Source organism: Sebastes fasciatus, chromosome 22, assembly GCF_043250625.1.
Source record: "Sebastes fasciatus isolate fSebFas1 chromosome 22, fSebFas1.pri, whole genome shotgun sequence".
Lineage (NCBI taxonomy): Eukaryota > Metazoa > Chordata > Actinopteri > Perciformes > Sebastidae > Sebastes > Sebastes fasciatus.
The window spans coordinates 21011597-21027424 of record NC_133816.1 but is presented as its reverse complement, the minus strand read 5'-3'; the positions used below and the strand labels follow the sequence as shown (position 1 = coordinate 21027424).

Sequence of the window (15828 nt, the reverse complement as noted above, 5' to 3'; positions counted from 1 at the left end):
AGAGCCCCTTTCCGGTAGTCAACGGAGAGAGATAAATAAATATTTTTTTTAATTCCGTTTGATTTGCGCTATTAATCACATATATGATGTTTGTCAATTTAAAAGATAATTTTGCAAGTCAAAAAAGTCGCAGTTTATTTATTTTTCGAAATAAGGTCCCAAGCGGTCAACCGGAAGAGGCATGGCTTCGGCTCATCTCATTTCCGGTTAAGGGGGTGTCTTTCAAAATATTTATTATTATTTATATTATTTATATTATATAGAAAACTTGTGATAGAAAGATTCAAGCTGGATATTTTCTGCAAAAGAAACTTAAAATTAATGTTGAAATAAATATATTTGATGTTATTCTATATTTTAGTTGAGATAAGATTGAAAACAACATGCTGTATATCATACAATTACTTATTATTTTTGGAAAAATTCCATATTCCTAAGAAAAAATGGTCAAGAAACAAGCTTTTCTGCACTTTTTTAATGAATTCAAGCAATATAGCTCCATTTTACCCAATGTTAAAAACAAAAAAGCCATTAACACCTTTAAGGTATTAAATGAATATAATACAACACAAACACAATATAACACAAATTCTGGCATTATGAAATATAATATTTAATTATTTTTGGGTTGTCTATTTTTTTTTTTATTGTCCATGTATCTGTTTTTACCTCTGTTAATGAACATGTGCACAATAAGAAAGCATTTTCCGTTTTTCCTTTGGAATTCAGAAAGGAAAACATTTTTTTTTATTTTTTCGTTTCTGAATCAAAAAATGAAAAACGAACCCAAACCGGGCCGTTTTTTTGTTTTTGCGAATTCCTTTTCTCATTATTCGTTTTGAATTGAAGAACGGAAGTCACGTGGGTTTTTCGTTTTTTCGTTTTAAACCACAAACGAAAAACGGAATCACGTGGTGCTCTGTTTGTTTTTTGTTTCCAAACGAAAAACGAAAAAAACAAATTAAAAAAACGATCCGATTTAGTTTCTTCAAGTTTCTTTCTGTCATTTTCTCTTTTGAATCGAAGTGCGGAGAACGGCAGTCACGTGACCAGGAAGTGAAGGCAAACATGTCAAAATAAAAGCCAAGAAGATAGTTTGGTCATTCTATAAAAGTGTAACATTATTTAAGCACAGGATCGAGGTAACAGTAGAAGATAAATAGGCTAAATAAATACACAAATAAATACATACATAGATATTTTTTTTTTTGTTCTTTTCATTAACACATGAATGTCTTTTATCCAAAAAGTGTGTGATAAATTACAGGGAGGGTCTCTACAGATGTTATACAGAACTCTCACATAATTGACACTTTTCTCTCTCACACCCTTACTATGGGCTGTTTCTTTATGTCGGCAGGTGAGAAGCACTATGTGGCTAATCCTTTCAACACACCTGACACTTCCACCTGATCCCTTGCACTCCATTAGGAAGACTGTAGCCGAGTAGTTCTACATCATGATAATGATGATTTTTCAACCAGCGATTATGACATTAATGCCAGCTAGACAGAATAAAGCTCTGTCTGTCATGACAATACTGTACTGGACTGAAGGCCACTTCATCACTCTAGATACTGTAGATTTAACAGATACCTGCTGTCTTCAGACGGCTGTAAAGAGTCACCCGAGTAAAGGAAAGGCTTTCAGTACAGTTCTATTGTCATGACAGACAGAGCTTTATTCTGTCTAGCTGGCATTAATGTCATAACCACTGGTTGAAAAATCAGCCTTATCATGATGTCGAACAAATTAACTAAATTACATATTATACCAAATAGACTAGAAATTATTGAAAAGCCTCATAAACCACCAAACAGAATACAGAAAGTTAGTGATTTCAGTTTTTTAGTGAACTGTTGGATTTATTATGTACAAAAGTGCTTACAATGACCTGAAATAACCTGCTTATAAGGGAAGCTGAAAACTGTTGTATTGTTTCATGATTGCTCAATAACTGTCTCTCAATTATTAGCTTCTAAGGGCATAACTCAGGGTGAAGGAATGAAGGACTTTGAGCTGTTCAGTTGTTGTTGCACTGTTTTGTTCCTTGAGGAGGTGATTCGGTGACTGTAGATTTCTATATAGTCACATTGTAATAATCTCCGGCAGCATTTGGAGAGGCTTTGAACTACTCAAGGGCGAGGACAGGGGGGAGGCACACGGGACTGCATGTTCTGTTCTTTTCACAAGGTCACGGGAGGATGGAGTCAGAAGAAGAAACAAAAAAGAAGATATGCAGCAAAAACATCACGTGCCATAAGCTCATGAATATTGATATTGTGTATACCATAAAAACGCTGGATCAGGGATAGCTCGGGGTTCAGACTTCGCGAACTGACCCATGCATTGTATGTTGTCAGGGACACGTTGATTGGATCCAGAATTCTGTAAACTCTGTTATCTTACTTATGCAACATTAATTGTTCGGAATAAATTGTATTATTATGCTTTAACCCGTCTGTTTGGAAAATCTCTTTGTCACACAAGATTAACCAACACGTAACTGTGCCCTGACCTCTTGGAGGTAGAGGGCCGGTTCCTTCAGAACTCAGGCTGATTAATCCTCATATTAGACTATGATGTCTGAAGGTTGGCAAACATGCTGATCAACCATACTTCTCTATCATTGACCATGTTTATTGACTTGACTTTTCATCTATAAATGCGTCAAAATTGAAAATTTGACTGAAAAGAAAATCCTTGTGGATTGAGGAGTGGTGACCTCTGACCCCTACGGTGGGTAACGTCACAGAAGGCCCACTCATAAAATGCACTGACTTCACTGGTACCGAATCTCCCTCCAAACTAAATTGTAAAGCTGACGGCCCCTCAATATGATCTGATCAATACAATTTTTTATTTGACCTTTATTTAACCAGGTAAAATCAATTGAGAACCAATTCTCATTTACAATGATGACCTGGCCAAGAGGCAGTAGCACAGTCCACACAAGTGACACAAACAGCACAGATACAATACAGTATGACAAACACATGAGAAAATGGCTAAAAACAGCATAGGTAAATTAATAAACACTATGTACAAAAAAAGGCGGATTACTGGATGTTCTTTGTAAAAATGGAAGAGAGAGAGAGAAGTGAGGGCTGGTCAGCAAGTACAGCAGTCAACTATGACTTGTTGCAACTTTTGTTTGAACATGTTGAGAGAGGTGAGAGCTGTTAGTTTGAGCGTGTTTTGTAGTGAGTTCCAGTCATTTGCAGCGGCAAAATGAAAGGAGTTATGACCAAACACAGTACGGACTTTTGGAATGATGAGCCTAATGAAGTCACTGGATCTTAAACGGCGATTGCTGTCGGAAATGTGCAGAAGATTGGAGAGGTAGCGAGGGGTCATTCCCAAAATGGATTTGTAGACCAAGAGCAGCCAGTGTTGTAGCCGCCTGGTGTGAAGGGAGGGCCAATCCACCAATCTGTAAAGATCACAGTGGTGGGTGGTGAAGGGTGCACATGTGGCAAAACGGATTGCTGAGTGGTGGAGTGTGTCCAGTTTTCTGAGGGTGGTCTTTGATGCCATTTTATAAATTATATCGCCGTAGTCAAATAGAGGAAGGATGGTCATTTTCACAAGGGTGAATTTGGCAGAGTGTGTGAAGGAGGCCTTGTTTCGATACAGGAAACCCAGTCTAGCTTTGACTTTAGCCAGAAGGTTATTGATGTGTGTGTTAAATGAGAGAGATGAGTCCAACCAGAAGCCAAGGTATTTGTAGGAGCTGACAAACTCTAGCTCCGAGCCATCAGCACTGTAGATCTTGGGAGGGCTGGGGATGATGAGGTTTTTCCGGTCAAACAGCATACATTTATTGTCCACCAGGGTGGTTTTTTCTCTTCGGCTCACAAAACACAGAAAACAACAGACAGCAGTTAGTAAAAAACAGAGACAGGTTATGTTACACATTAAAAACAGTTCATGTCAGTGTCTGTGGCTCAGATCTGCTCAGTCACTGTGTTGAGTTAAGAGTATTGATGGCATTTGGGATGAAAGACTTTTTAAACACATGTTTAGTTGCCAGAGGGGCTCTATAGCGCCTCCCGACTGGCTGCAGAGAGGATGGGAGCTATCTGCCAGGATGCTCCTCGCCTTCTTCCTCGTCCTTTCTGTAAAAAGTTGAGTCAAGGGCTTTTGGGGTGTACCACCTATTTTGCCTGCCATTGACACAATCCTAGACAGTTTATTCTTCTATCTACAGTGTAGGTGACCGTACCAGGCAGGAAGGTTAAAGGTTAAAACACTCTCAACAATAGTTTTGTACACTAATTCTAAAATCTGCCGGCTGACACCGAGGCCACTAAGTTTCCTTAGAAGATAAAGTCGCTGTGAGCATCTCTTGAAGATATACTCTGTATTTTCAGAGAAGCTCACCTGGGTGTCCAGGACTGTACCGAAGTATTTAAAGTGTTCCACAGTTTCAACATGTTGGTCATCAAGTGAAACTGGCTCTGTGATCAAATGTTGTTTTGTGCAGCACATGATTAATTCTTTCTTCTCAGCCACATTGATTTCTAGCTGGCTAGTGTGACACCGTGTCTGAAGGGCTGTAGTGTGGGCCAGATAGGCAGCTTCACCTAGTGGGCCTGTTTCCTGTAAAAGGCCAACTAAGGCCATGTCATCCACATACTTAAACAGTCTAAAATGTTTCTCATTGGTCATAAATTCATTAGTAAAAAGAGAGAATAGCACAGAGGAAAGAACACAGCCTTGTGGGCAGCCTGTCTGACATGTTCTCCCTGACACAGACCCTCTGATCCACACAACTAACCCTGTGTTGATGTTGAGATCAATGAGCCTTTTCAGGAGAATATGCGTCTTCATTGAGTTAAAAGCTGAGCTAAAATCCACAAATAAAGCTCTGGCATAACCTTTAGGATGCATAAGGTGTTTTGTGGACGGTGTTAAGCAGTCAGCACAGCGTCGTCTGGGACTCTGTCGCTCTTATTTAAGCGAACTGGAGCAGATCTAGCTTAGTAGCCACTGTGCTGGTCAGGTGGCTGGCAAGAACTCGTTCCATGGTTTTACACAATATGGAGGTTATTGCGATGGGCCACAGATCATTTGGCTTACTTGCACCTGGCTTTTTTAGCACAGGCCTAATTATTGTGAATTTCCATGATTTTGGCACAGTGCATGTGTCTAGGATATATAATTAATTAGGCTTTTTTAGGTACAGTATGTATTTATTTGTGTATTTATTTAGCCTATTTATCTTCTACTGTTACCTCGATCCTGTGCTTAAATAATGTTACACTTTTATAGAATGACCAAACTATCTTCTTGGCTTTTATTTTGACATGTTTGCCTTCACTTCCGGGTCACGTGACTGCCGTTCTCCGCTCCTCGATTCAAAAGAGAAAATGACAGAAAGAAACTTGAAGAAACTAAATCGGATCGTTTTTTTAATTTGGTTTTTTCGTTTTTCGTTTGGAAACAAAAAACAAACAGAGCACCACGTGATTCCGTTTTTCGTTTGTGGTTTAAAACGAAAAAACGAAAAACCCACGTGACTTCCGTTCTTCAATTCAAAACGAATAATGAGAAAAGGAATTCGCAAAAACAAACAAACGGCCCGGTTTGGGTTCGTTTTTCATTTTTTGATTCAGAAACGAAAAAATAAAAAAACGTTTTTTCCTTTCTAAATTCCAAAGGAAAAACGGATTATCCGATGATACCCAGACCCACGTGGTGCTCTGTTTGTTTTTTGTTTCCAAACGAAAAACGAAAAAACCAAATTAAAAAAACGATCCGATTTAGTTTCTTCAAGTTTCTTTCTGTCATTTTCTCTTTTGAATCGAGGAGCGGAGAACGGCAGTCACGTGACCCGGAAGTGAAGGCAAACATGTCAAAATAAAAGCCAAGAGGATAGTTTGGTCATTCTATAAAAGTGTAACATTATTTAAGCACATGATCAAAGTAACAGTAGAAGATAAATAGGCTAAATAAATACACAAATAAATACATACTGTACCTAAAAAAGCCTAATTAATTATATATCCTAGACACATGCACTGTGCCAAAATCATGGAAATTCACAATAATTAGGCCTGTGCTAAAAAAGCCAGGTGCAAGTAAGCCAAATGATCTGTGGCCCATCGCAATAACCTCCATATTGTGTAAAACCATGGAACGAGTTCTTGCCAGCCACCTGACCAGCACAGTGGCTACTAAGCTAGATCTGCTCCAGTTCGCTTAAATAAGAGCGACAGAGTCCCAGACGACGCTGTGCTGACTGCTTAACACCGTCCACAAAACACCTTATGCATCCTAAAGGTTATGCCAGAGCTTTATTTGTGGATTTTAGCTCAGCTTTTAACTCAATGAAGACGCATATTCTCCTGAAAAGGCTCATTGATCTCAACATCAACACAGGGTTAGTTGTGTGGATCAGAGGGTCTGTGTCAGGGAGAACATGTCAGACAGGCTGCCCACAAGGCTGTGTTCTTTCCTCTGTGCTATTCTCTCTTTTTACTAATGAATTTATGACCAATGAGAAACATTTTAGACTGTTTAAGTATGTGGATGACATGGCCTTAGTTGGCCTTTTACAGGAAACAGGCCCATTAGGTGAAGCTGCCTATCTGGCCCACACTACAGCCCTTCAAACACGGTGTCACACTAGCCAGCTAGAAATCAATGTGGCTGAGAAGAAAGAATTAATCATGTGCTGCACAAAACAACATTTGATCACAGAGCCAGTTTCACTTGATGACCAACATGTTGAAACTGTGGAACACTTTAAATACTTCGGTACAGTCCTGGACACCCAGGTGAGCTTCTCTGAAAATACAGAGTATATCTTCAAGAGATGCTCACAGCGACTTTATCTTCTAAGGAAACTTAGTGGCCTCGGTGTCAGCCGGCAGATTTTAGAATTAGTGTACAAAACTATTGTTGAGAGTGTTTTAACCTTTAACCTTCCTGCCTGGTACGGTCACCTACACTGTAGATAGAAGAATAAACTGTCTAGGATTGTGTCAATGGCAGGCAAAATAGGTGGTACACCCCAAAAGCCCTTGACTCAACTTTTTACAGAAAGGACGAGGAAGAAGGCGAGGAGCATCCTGGCAGATAGCTCCCATCCTCTCTGCAGCCAGTCGGGAGGCGCTATAGAGCCCCTCTGGCAACTAAACATGTGTTTAAAAAGTCTTTCATCCCAAATGCCATCAATACTCTTAACTCAACACAGTGACTGAGCAGATCTGAGCCACAGACACTGACATGAACTGTTTTTAATGTGTAACATAACCTGTCTCTGTTTTTTACTAACTGCTGTCTGTTGTTTTCTGTGTTTTGTGAGCCGAAGAGAAAAAACCACCCTGGTGGACAATAAATGTATGCTGTTTGACCGGAAAAACCTCATCATCCCCAGCCCTCCCAAGATCTACAGTGCTGATGGCTCGGAGCTAGAGTTTGTCAGCTCCTACAAATACCTTGGCTTCTGGTTGGACTCATCTCTCTCATTTAACACACACATCAATAACCTTCTGGCTAAAGTCAAAGCTAGACTGGGTTTCCTGTATCGAAACAAGGCCTCCTTCACACACTCTGCCAAATTCACCCTTGTGAAAATGACCATCCTTCCTCTATTTGACTACGGCGATATAATTTATAAAATGGCATCAAAGACCACCCTCAGAAAACTGGACACACTCCACCACTCAGCAATCCGTTTTGCCACATGTGCACCCTTCACCACCCACCACTGTGATCTTTACAGATTGGTGGATTGGCCCTCCCTTCACACCAGGCGGCTACAACACTGGCTGCTCTTGGTCTACAAATCCATTTTGGGAATGACCCCTCGCTACCTCTCCAATCTTCTGCACATTTCCGACAGCAATCGCCGTTTAAGATCCAGTGACTTCATTAGGCTCATCATTCCAAAAGTCCGTACTGTGTTTGGTCATAACTCCTTTCATTTTGCCGCTGCAAATGACTGGAACTCACTACAAAACACGCTCAAACTAACAGCTCTCACCTCTCTCAACATGTTCAAACAAAAGTTGCAACAAGTCATAGTTGACTGCTGTACTTGCTGACCAGCCCTCACTTCTCTCTCTCTCTTCCATTTTTACAAAGAACATCCAGTAATCCGCCTTTTTTTGTACATAGTGTTTATTAATTTACCTATGCTGTTTTTAGCCATTTTCTCATGTGTTTGTCATACTGTATTGTATCTGTGCTGTTTGTGTCACTTGTGTGGACTGTGCTACTGCCTCTTGGCCAGGTCATCATTGTAAATGAGAATTGGTTCTCAATTGATTTTACCTGGTTAAATAAAGGTCAAATAAAAAATTGTATTGATCAGATCATATTGAGGGGCCGTCAGCTTTACAATTTAGTTTGGAGGGAGATTCGGTACCAGTGAAGTCAGTGCATTTTATGAGTGGGCCTTCTGTGACGTTACCCACCGTAGGGGTCAGAGGTCACCACTCCTCAATCCACAAGGATTTTCTTTTCAGTCAAATTTTCAATTTTGACGCATTTATAGATGAAAAGTCAAGTCAATAAACATGGTCAATGATAGAGAAGTATGGTTGATCAGCATGTTTGCCAACCTTCAGACATCATAGTCTAATATGAGGATTAATCAGCCTGAGTTCTGAAGGAACCGGCCCTCTACCTCCAAGAGGTCAGGGCACAGTTACGTGTTGGTTAATCTTGTGTGACAAAGAGATTTTCCAAACAGACGGGTTAAAGCATAATAATACAATTTATTCCGAACAATTAATGTTGCATAAGTAAGATAACAGAGTTTACAGAATTCTGGATCCAATCAACGTGTCCCTGACAACATACAATGCATGGGTCAGTTCGCGAAGTCTGAACCCCGAGCTATCCCTGATCCAGCGTTTTTATGGTTTACACAATATCAATATTCATGAGCTTATGGCACGTGATGTTTTTGCTGCATATCTTCTTTTTTGTTTCTTCTTCTGACTCCATCCTCCCGTGACCTTGTGAAAAGAACAGAACATGCAGTCCCGTGTGCCTCCCCCCTGTCCTCGCCCTTGAGTAGTTCAAAGCCTCTCCAAATGCTGCCGGAGATTATTACAATGTGACTATATAGAAATCTACAGTCACCGAATCACCTCCTCAAGGAACAAAACAGTGCAACAACAACTGAACAGCCCAAAGTCCTTCATTCCTTCACCCTGAGTTATGCCCTTAGAAGCTAATAATTGAGAGACAGTTATTGAGCAATCATGAAACAATACAACAGTTTTCAGCTTCCCTTATAAGCAGGTTATTTCAGGTCATTGTAAGCACTTTTGTACATAATAAATCCAACAGTTCACTAAAAAACTGAAATCACTAACTTTCTGTATTCTGTTTGGTGGTTTATGAGGCTTTTCAATAATTTCTAGTCTATTTGGTATAATATGTAATTTAGTTAATTTGTTCGACATCATGATAAGGCTGATTTTTCAACCAGTGGTTATGACATTAATGCCAGCTAGACAGAATAAAGCTCTGTCTGTCATGACAATAGAACTGTACTGAAAGCCTTTCCTTTACTCGGGTGACTCTTTACAGCCGTCTGAAGACAGCAGGTATCTGTTAAATCTACAGTATCTAGAGTGATGAAGTGGCCTTCAGTCCAGTACAGTATTGTCATGACAGACAGAGCTTTATTCTGTCTAGCTGGCATTAATGTCATAATCGCTGGTTGAAAAATCATCATTATCATGATGTAGAACTACTCGGCTACAGTCTTCCTAATGGAGTGCAGGGGATCAGGTGGAAGTGTCAGGTGTGTTGAAAGGATTAGCCACATAGTGCTTCTCACCTGCCGACATAAAGAAACAGCCCATAGTAAGGGTGTGAGAGAGAAAAGTGTCAATTATGTGAGAGTTCTGTATAACATCTGTAGAGACCCTCCCTGTTGTATAACATCTGTAGAGACCCTCCCTGTTGTATAACATCTGTAGAGACCCTCCCTGTAATTTATCACACACTTTTTGGATAAAAGACATTCATGTGTTAATGAAAAGAACAAAAAAAAAATATCTATGTATGTACTTATTTGTGTATTTATTTAGCCTATTTATCTTCTACTGTTACCTCGATCCTGTGCTTAAATAATGTTACACTTTTATAGAATGACCAAACTATCTTCTTGGCTTTTATTTTGACATGTTTGCCTTCACTTCCTGGTCACGTGACTGCCGTTCTCCGCACTTCGATTCAAAAGAGAAAATGACAGAAAGAAACTTGAAGAAACTAAATCGGATCGTTTTTTTAATTTGTTTTTTTCGTTTTTCGTTTGGAAACAAAAAACAAACAGAGCACCACGTGATTCCGTTTTTCGTTTGTGGTTTAAAACGAAAAAACGAAAAACCCACGTGACTTCCGTTCTTCAATTAAAAACGAATAATGAGAAAAGGAATTCGCAAAAACAAACAAACGGCCCGGTTTGGGTTCGTTTTTCATTTTTTGATTCAGAAACGAAAAAATAAAAAAACTTTTTTTCCTTTCTGAATTCCAAAGGAAAAACGGATTATCCGATGATACCCAGACCCAGACCCATAAACCAGTCTGTAGTACGAAGGGCAGAACACCTCCTGTGTAGACACAGAGCTTCTTTTCCACAACTTCCATCTGCTATAAAAACTAAAGGCACTCCAAAGCAAAAAAAATCCAGAGATTACAAGAAAACCCCAGTCCTAGAAAAGAGACAACGGTAAACTTATTTACTTAAACATTTCATTTAATGCACTATTGCTTTAAGGATATCTTTAACATGTGGAGTATTACAGCAATAATCAGGTTGTGGTCAAAACGAAACCCATTTTCCGGTTACATTCAAGGTCTGAGTCACTTAAAAAAAAAGTTTATTAGTAAGTTTTAACCCCACAGATTTCATTTTATGTTTTAAAAGTCATAATAACAACACTGTATTATTAAAAACTAAAATGATTTGTGTTGCATTTTGTGCTTTTTTCAACCAAATGTCTTGCTTTAATTGAAATAATTAGATTTCACTTACAAGTGATGCATTCTTATAATCGGTTCTGATGAACGTCTCCTCGTAGGTCAGATTTTTCTTGCAAGGAATTCCAGTCTGCTCGGTGTTGAGGTTTGTCTGCAGGCAGATGTACCAATCTCCATCAAACAGAACCGTGGATACCCAAACAGCGCTCAGGTAAAGATATTTCATCAAAAACATCCCAAAGAAGCTCCAGAAATTGTTGCAACAATAATTACGGCAGCGCGAAAATATCCACTTTTGGTAGAAAGGCTCCATTAAGGTGCCAATCACTGTGAGGATCAAAGGAGGGGCAATCAAGAACAGTACATCATTTAGATGTACACCTGGTCTGCAAGAGCAAAAAAAAATCCAAATCAAATAAGTACTGCAGAATGAGGTAGAGGGCTATGAGCAGGACCGTACTCACAGCAGTTGATAGCATTTTCATTAAGTTTTGAGGAACATCTCCGAGGTGCACCATGCTGGCCAAAAGGGCTGAAAAATATTGAGTTTTAAAGGATGACGTTACAACACAAGACTTTGTTGTTGATGTTTGTCCTCAAAAAAGTGCAAAAGGATCATATATCTGCGTGTGAAAATGCTCTGTCATCCAGTGAAAATGAAAATGAGTCAGCCACAAGAGCAAAAAGGAAATGTAAGGGTTTTTCCTTCAGCACATCTTCATTGTTCTCAGGTGTTTACTTTAATCAGCCTTTGCTTTCACAGTGATGGTACAGTATGCTTTCACCTTTCATTAATAATAATAATAATAATAATAGCTCGGATTTATATAGCGCCTTTCATGAAACCCAAGGACGCTTAACAAAGACATAAATAAACACAACAAATGTAACAGTAGCTAGAGGCCATAGGCCTTGGTGAAGAGGTGGGTTTTGAGGAGTCTTTTGAAGGTGTCCAGAGATGGTGCGTTGCGGAGCTCTATGGGGAGAGAGTTCCAAAGTGTGGGGGCTGTCACACTGAAGGCTCTGTCCCCAAAAGTTCTCATTCTTGTGTGAGGGATGGAGAGCTGACCCGTACACAGATACTTTGATTTTGACTCTGTACCTTTCAGAGAAAACATCGTCCTACAATATCCTTCCCATTTTCTACCAATACTTAATGTTTTTTTCATTAAACCAAAAGTCTCTTGATGAAGTTTACCTAACCTTGACGAAGTAATAACCCAAATCTCAATATTTTCACACTAACACTAGCAGTTTTTGTGCCTAAACACAGTTGTGGCAGATATCATACAATTACTAATTATTTTCGGAAAATTTCATATTCATAAGGAAAAAATGGACCAAGCCAACTTTTCTGCACTTTTTTTAATGAATTCAAGCAATATAGCTCCATTTTACCCAATGTTAAAAACAAAAAAAGCCATTAACACCTTTAAGTTATTAAATGAATATAATACAACACAAATTCTGGCATTATGAAATACAATATTTAATTATTTTTGGGTTGTCTATTTTTTTTATTATCTATGTATCTGTTTTTACCTCTGTTAATGAACATGTGCACAATAAAGAAAGCATTTGAAAACAGTCCTATGCTGCCATCTGCTGGAGTACACAGAATATGTATATACATATATACAGTATATATATGCAAAACGTAAAGTTTTTCATTTAATTATGACACAGTAAATGCATACACAAAATGCACATACATATATATATATATATATATATATATATATATATATTATACTCAAATGTTTCTAATGTAAGACAAACATTCGCACCTACAGTAGTAATACCACATTGTAAAAATACTCTATTACAAGTAAAAGTCCTGCATTCAAATTTTTACCTGAGCAAAACAGAAGTATTAGCATCGAAATGTACTTAAAATGCTAAAAGTAAAAGGCAGAATGGCCCATTTCAGAGTAATATATATTATATTATTGGATTATTATTATTATATATTCGGTGCATATATTGCGGCTGCAAAGGTGGGGCCAAACTTTCTTTTATATACTGCTGGGTAGCTTACTCTATGAAAATACATAATAAATGTTTTGATTATATTTTGTATTATTATATTATAATTATCATTTTATTGTCCCTTAAATACACACACGCTGTTTTTCCCTTTTGTTTTATATATACATACATACATTAGACATATATTGTACATACATTTATCAGGGATTCCCTTCGTAAACATTGGGACCCCATGTTGAAAATGAAGCGTAACGTATAACCAAAACATTATCAAAATGAGTGATGTCCTGTGGAGTGTTTCTGTAAACCAGGTCTGATTTAAAATTCAATGTTTCTCACTCTAACACATTGTGTGCGTCATTGATGTCTAATAAACACCTTGACTAAAATTTCTTCCTTCTATTATTTATTTATTTATTATTGTTTCCATCCATGTTTCCTAGCTAGCAGTCTTTCTTCTTCACTGGCTTTGTGCATTGCTGCAATTCTTGGCACATTACCGCCACCAAGTGTGGATCAGTGGATGGCATAAAACTATTGGCAGGAATGTGTATTGTGTCACCTGAGTGCATGCGAGAGTGCAATGGCGTCCAGGGACCCACTCTTGAGAAAAATCATTGCTCCATAGCCCTACTAGTGACTAGAAACTGGATCAGTGACATCATTACAGATGTTACAGGAACCCCTCATCCATCAAGTATAAAATATGGTTGTGTCATCGTGTCCTGGTAGCTCCTGGTTTCGAATAGTCTTCACATGTTCTTTGCAGAGTTCTTTTGCTCTTTCTTTTGCTATTTCTCTTAGCTCCTTTTTCAAATGGCTGCTCATCTCCTCTGACAAAAGGTCTTCATAAACCAGTCTGTAGTACGAAGGGAAGAACACCTTCTGTGCAGACACAGAGCTTTTTTTCCGTATCGTCCCTCTGATAATACTGTCTTCAAAAAAATTAAAGACATGCCAAAGCACAAAAAATCCAGAGATTACAGCAAAACCCCAGTCCTAGAAAAGAGACAAAGGTAAACTTATTTACTTAAACATGTAATTTAATGCACTATTGCTTTAAGGATAATTTTAACATGTGGAGTATTACAGCAATAATCAGGTTGTGGTCAAAACGAAACCCATTTTCCGGTTACATTCAAGGTCTGAGTCATTTAAAAAAAAAAAAAAGTTTATTATTAAGTTTTAACCCCACAGATTTCATTTATATTTTAAAAGTCATAATAACAACACTGTATTATTAAAAACTCAAATGAATTTGTTGCTTTTTTTTTCAACCAAATAAATGTCTTGCTTTAATTGAAATAATTACATTAACTAGTTCTCTTTTTTTCCTCTTTAAAGGCGTTAAAGGGACTGTTTGTAACTTTTTAAGCGCCTCTCCTCCTCTGCCTGCTCGCCTTCACTCAGACAGCTCAGCTCGCTCCACCTCTAGACGTGAACGCGCGCTCACTCCACACTGCAGAAGAGTTAGTTTAGCTCTGAGAATATCTAGTGAATGGACAGTGGACGTTTGTCTTTATTTCAGCTGAAATATAGAGTGATATTGTGGTTTTAGCTGACATGTGTCGCCTCACTGTTTTGAGCGATGCTCGTTCAGGTATATGTAGAGCGAGCACAAGCACGAACCCGACGCTGACTTTCGTTGATTTCACGGCCACAGGTGTCGCTGTTAAGAAGCATTTCTGAAAGTTACAAATAGTCCCTTTAAATGTTTAATATACAAACTTTTAAGTACTTCCAAGCAATGTCTCAGAAAATGGAAATCCTTGAGTAAAGTACCAGTGCTTTAACGCTTGATTCTCAAGTACATTATTTTAGTAATTGTGACTTGTTTTTGATTACTTTTTTACTACTTTAACTTGTTGGATTATTACTTTTTTCTTGACTTTATATTCTTGTAATATCATTAATTAGGGATGATGTTACAACGCAATCTTCTTTTGCTTCACCAAGACTTTGTTGTTGATGTTTGTCATCAAAAAAAGTGCAAAATTATCAAATATCTGCGTGGGAAAAAAAAAGTCCTCTTCCAGTCGAGTGAAAATGTGCCAAAAGGGCAAACACGTTCTGCTGCATACCTTCATTGTCTGACAGCATTCTCAGTTGTTTGCTGCATTGTGCCCTCACATCGTGATGGTACATGCGTTCGCTTTTAAAGCCACAATAAGACTGTAGAATTGGTTCCTTTGAGATATGCTCAATTTTTTATAATGTTAATGATGAAACCAGTCTTTTTCGGGGGAATACCAAACAGTTTGAATATTATTTGAACGTTAAACTAATTATTTTTTACAATTACAAACTGTACTGAACTGGTGAAGAAAGCACAAAAAGTATATTATTATTATGTTTTAACCCCTCAGATTTCATTTTATGTTTTAAAAGTCATAATAACAACACTACATTTTTAAAAACTAAAATGATTTTTGTTGCATTTTGAGCTTTTTTCAACCAAATGTCTTGCTTTAATTGAAATAATTAGATTTAACTTACAAGTGATTCATTCTTATAATCGGTTCTGATGAGCGTCTCCTCGTAGGTAAGATTTTTCTTGCAAGGAATTCCAGTCTGCTCGGTGTTGAGGTTTGTCAGCAGGCAGATGTACCAATCTCCATCAAACAGAACCGTGGATACCCAAACAGCGCTCAGGTAAAGATATGTCATCAAAAACCTCCCAATGAAGCAGTAACTATAATTACAGCAGTGCAAAAATATCCACTTTTGGTTGAGAGGCTCTATTGAGGTGGCAATCAAGGTGAGGATCAAAGGAGGGGCAGCCAAGAACATTACATCAACTAAATGTACACCTGGTCTGCAAGAGCAAAAAAAATCCAAATTAAATAAGTACTGCATTATGAAGAAGAGGGCTATGAGCAGGACCGTACT

General features: G+C 38.2%; 1 long non-coding RNA gene across 4 annotated transcripts in view; it reads left to right on the top strand.

Annotated features, from left to right (window-relative positions):
* The window catches only part of LOC141761029 (uncharacterized), a 70345-nt gene that overhangs the window by 14423 nt on the left and 40094 nt on the right, over positions 1–15828 (top strand). The window lies entirely within an intron of this gene.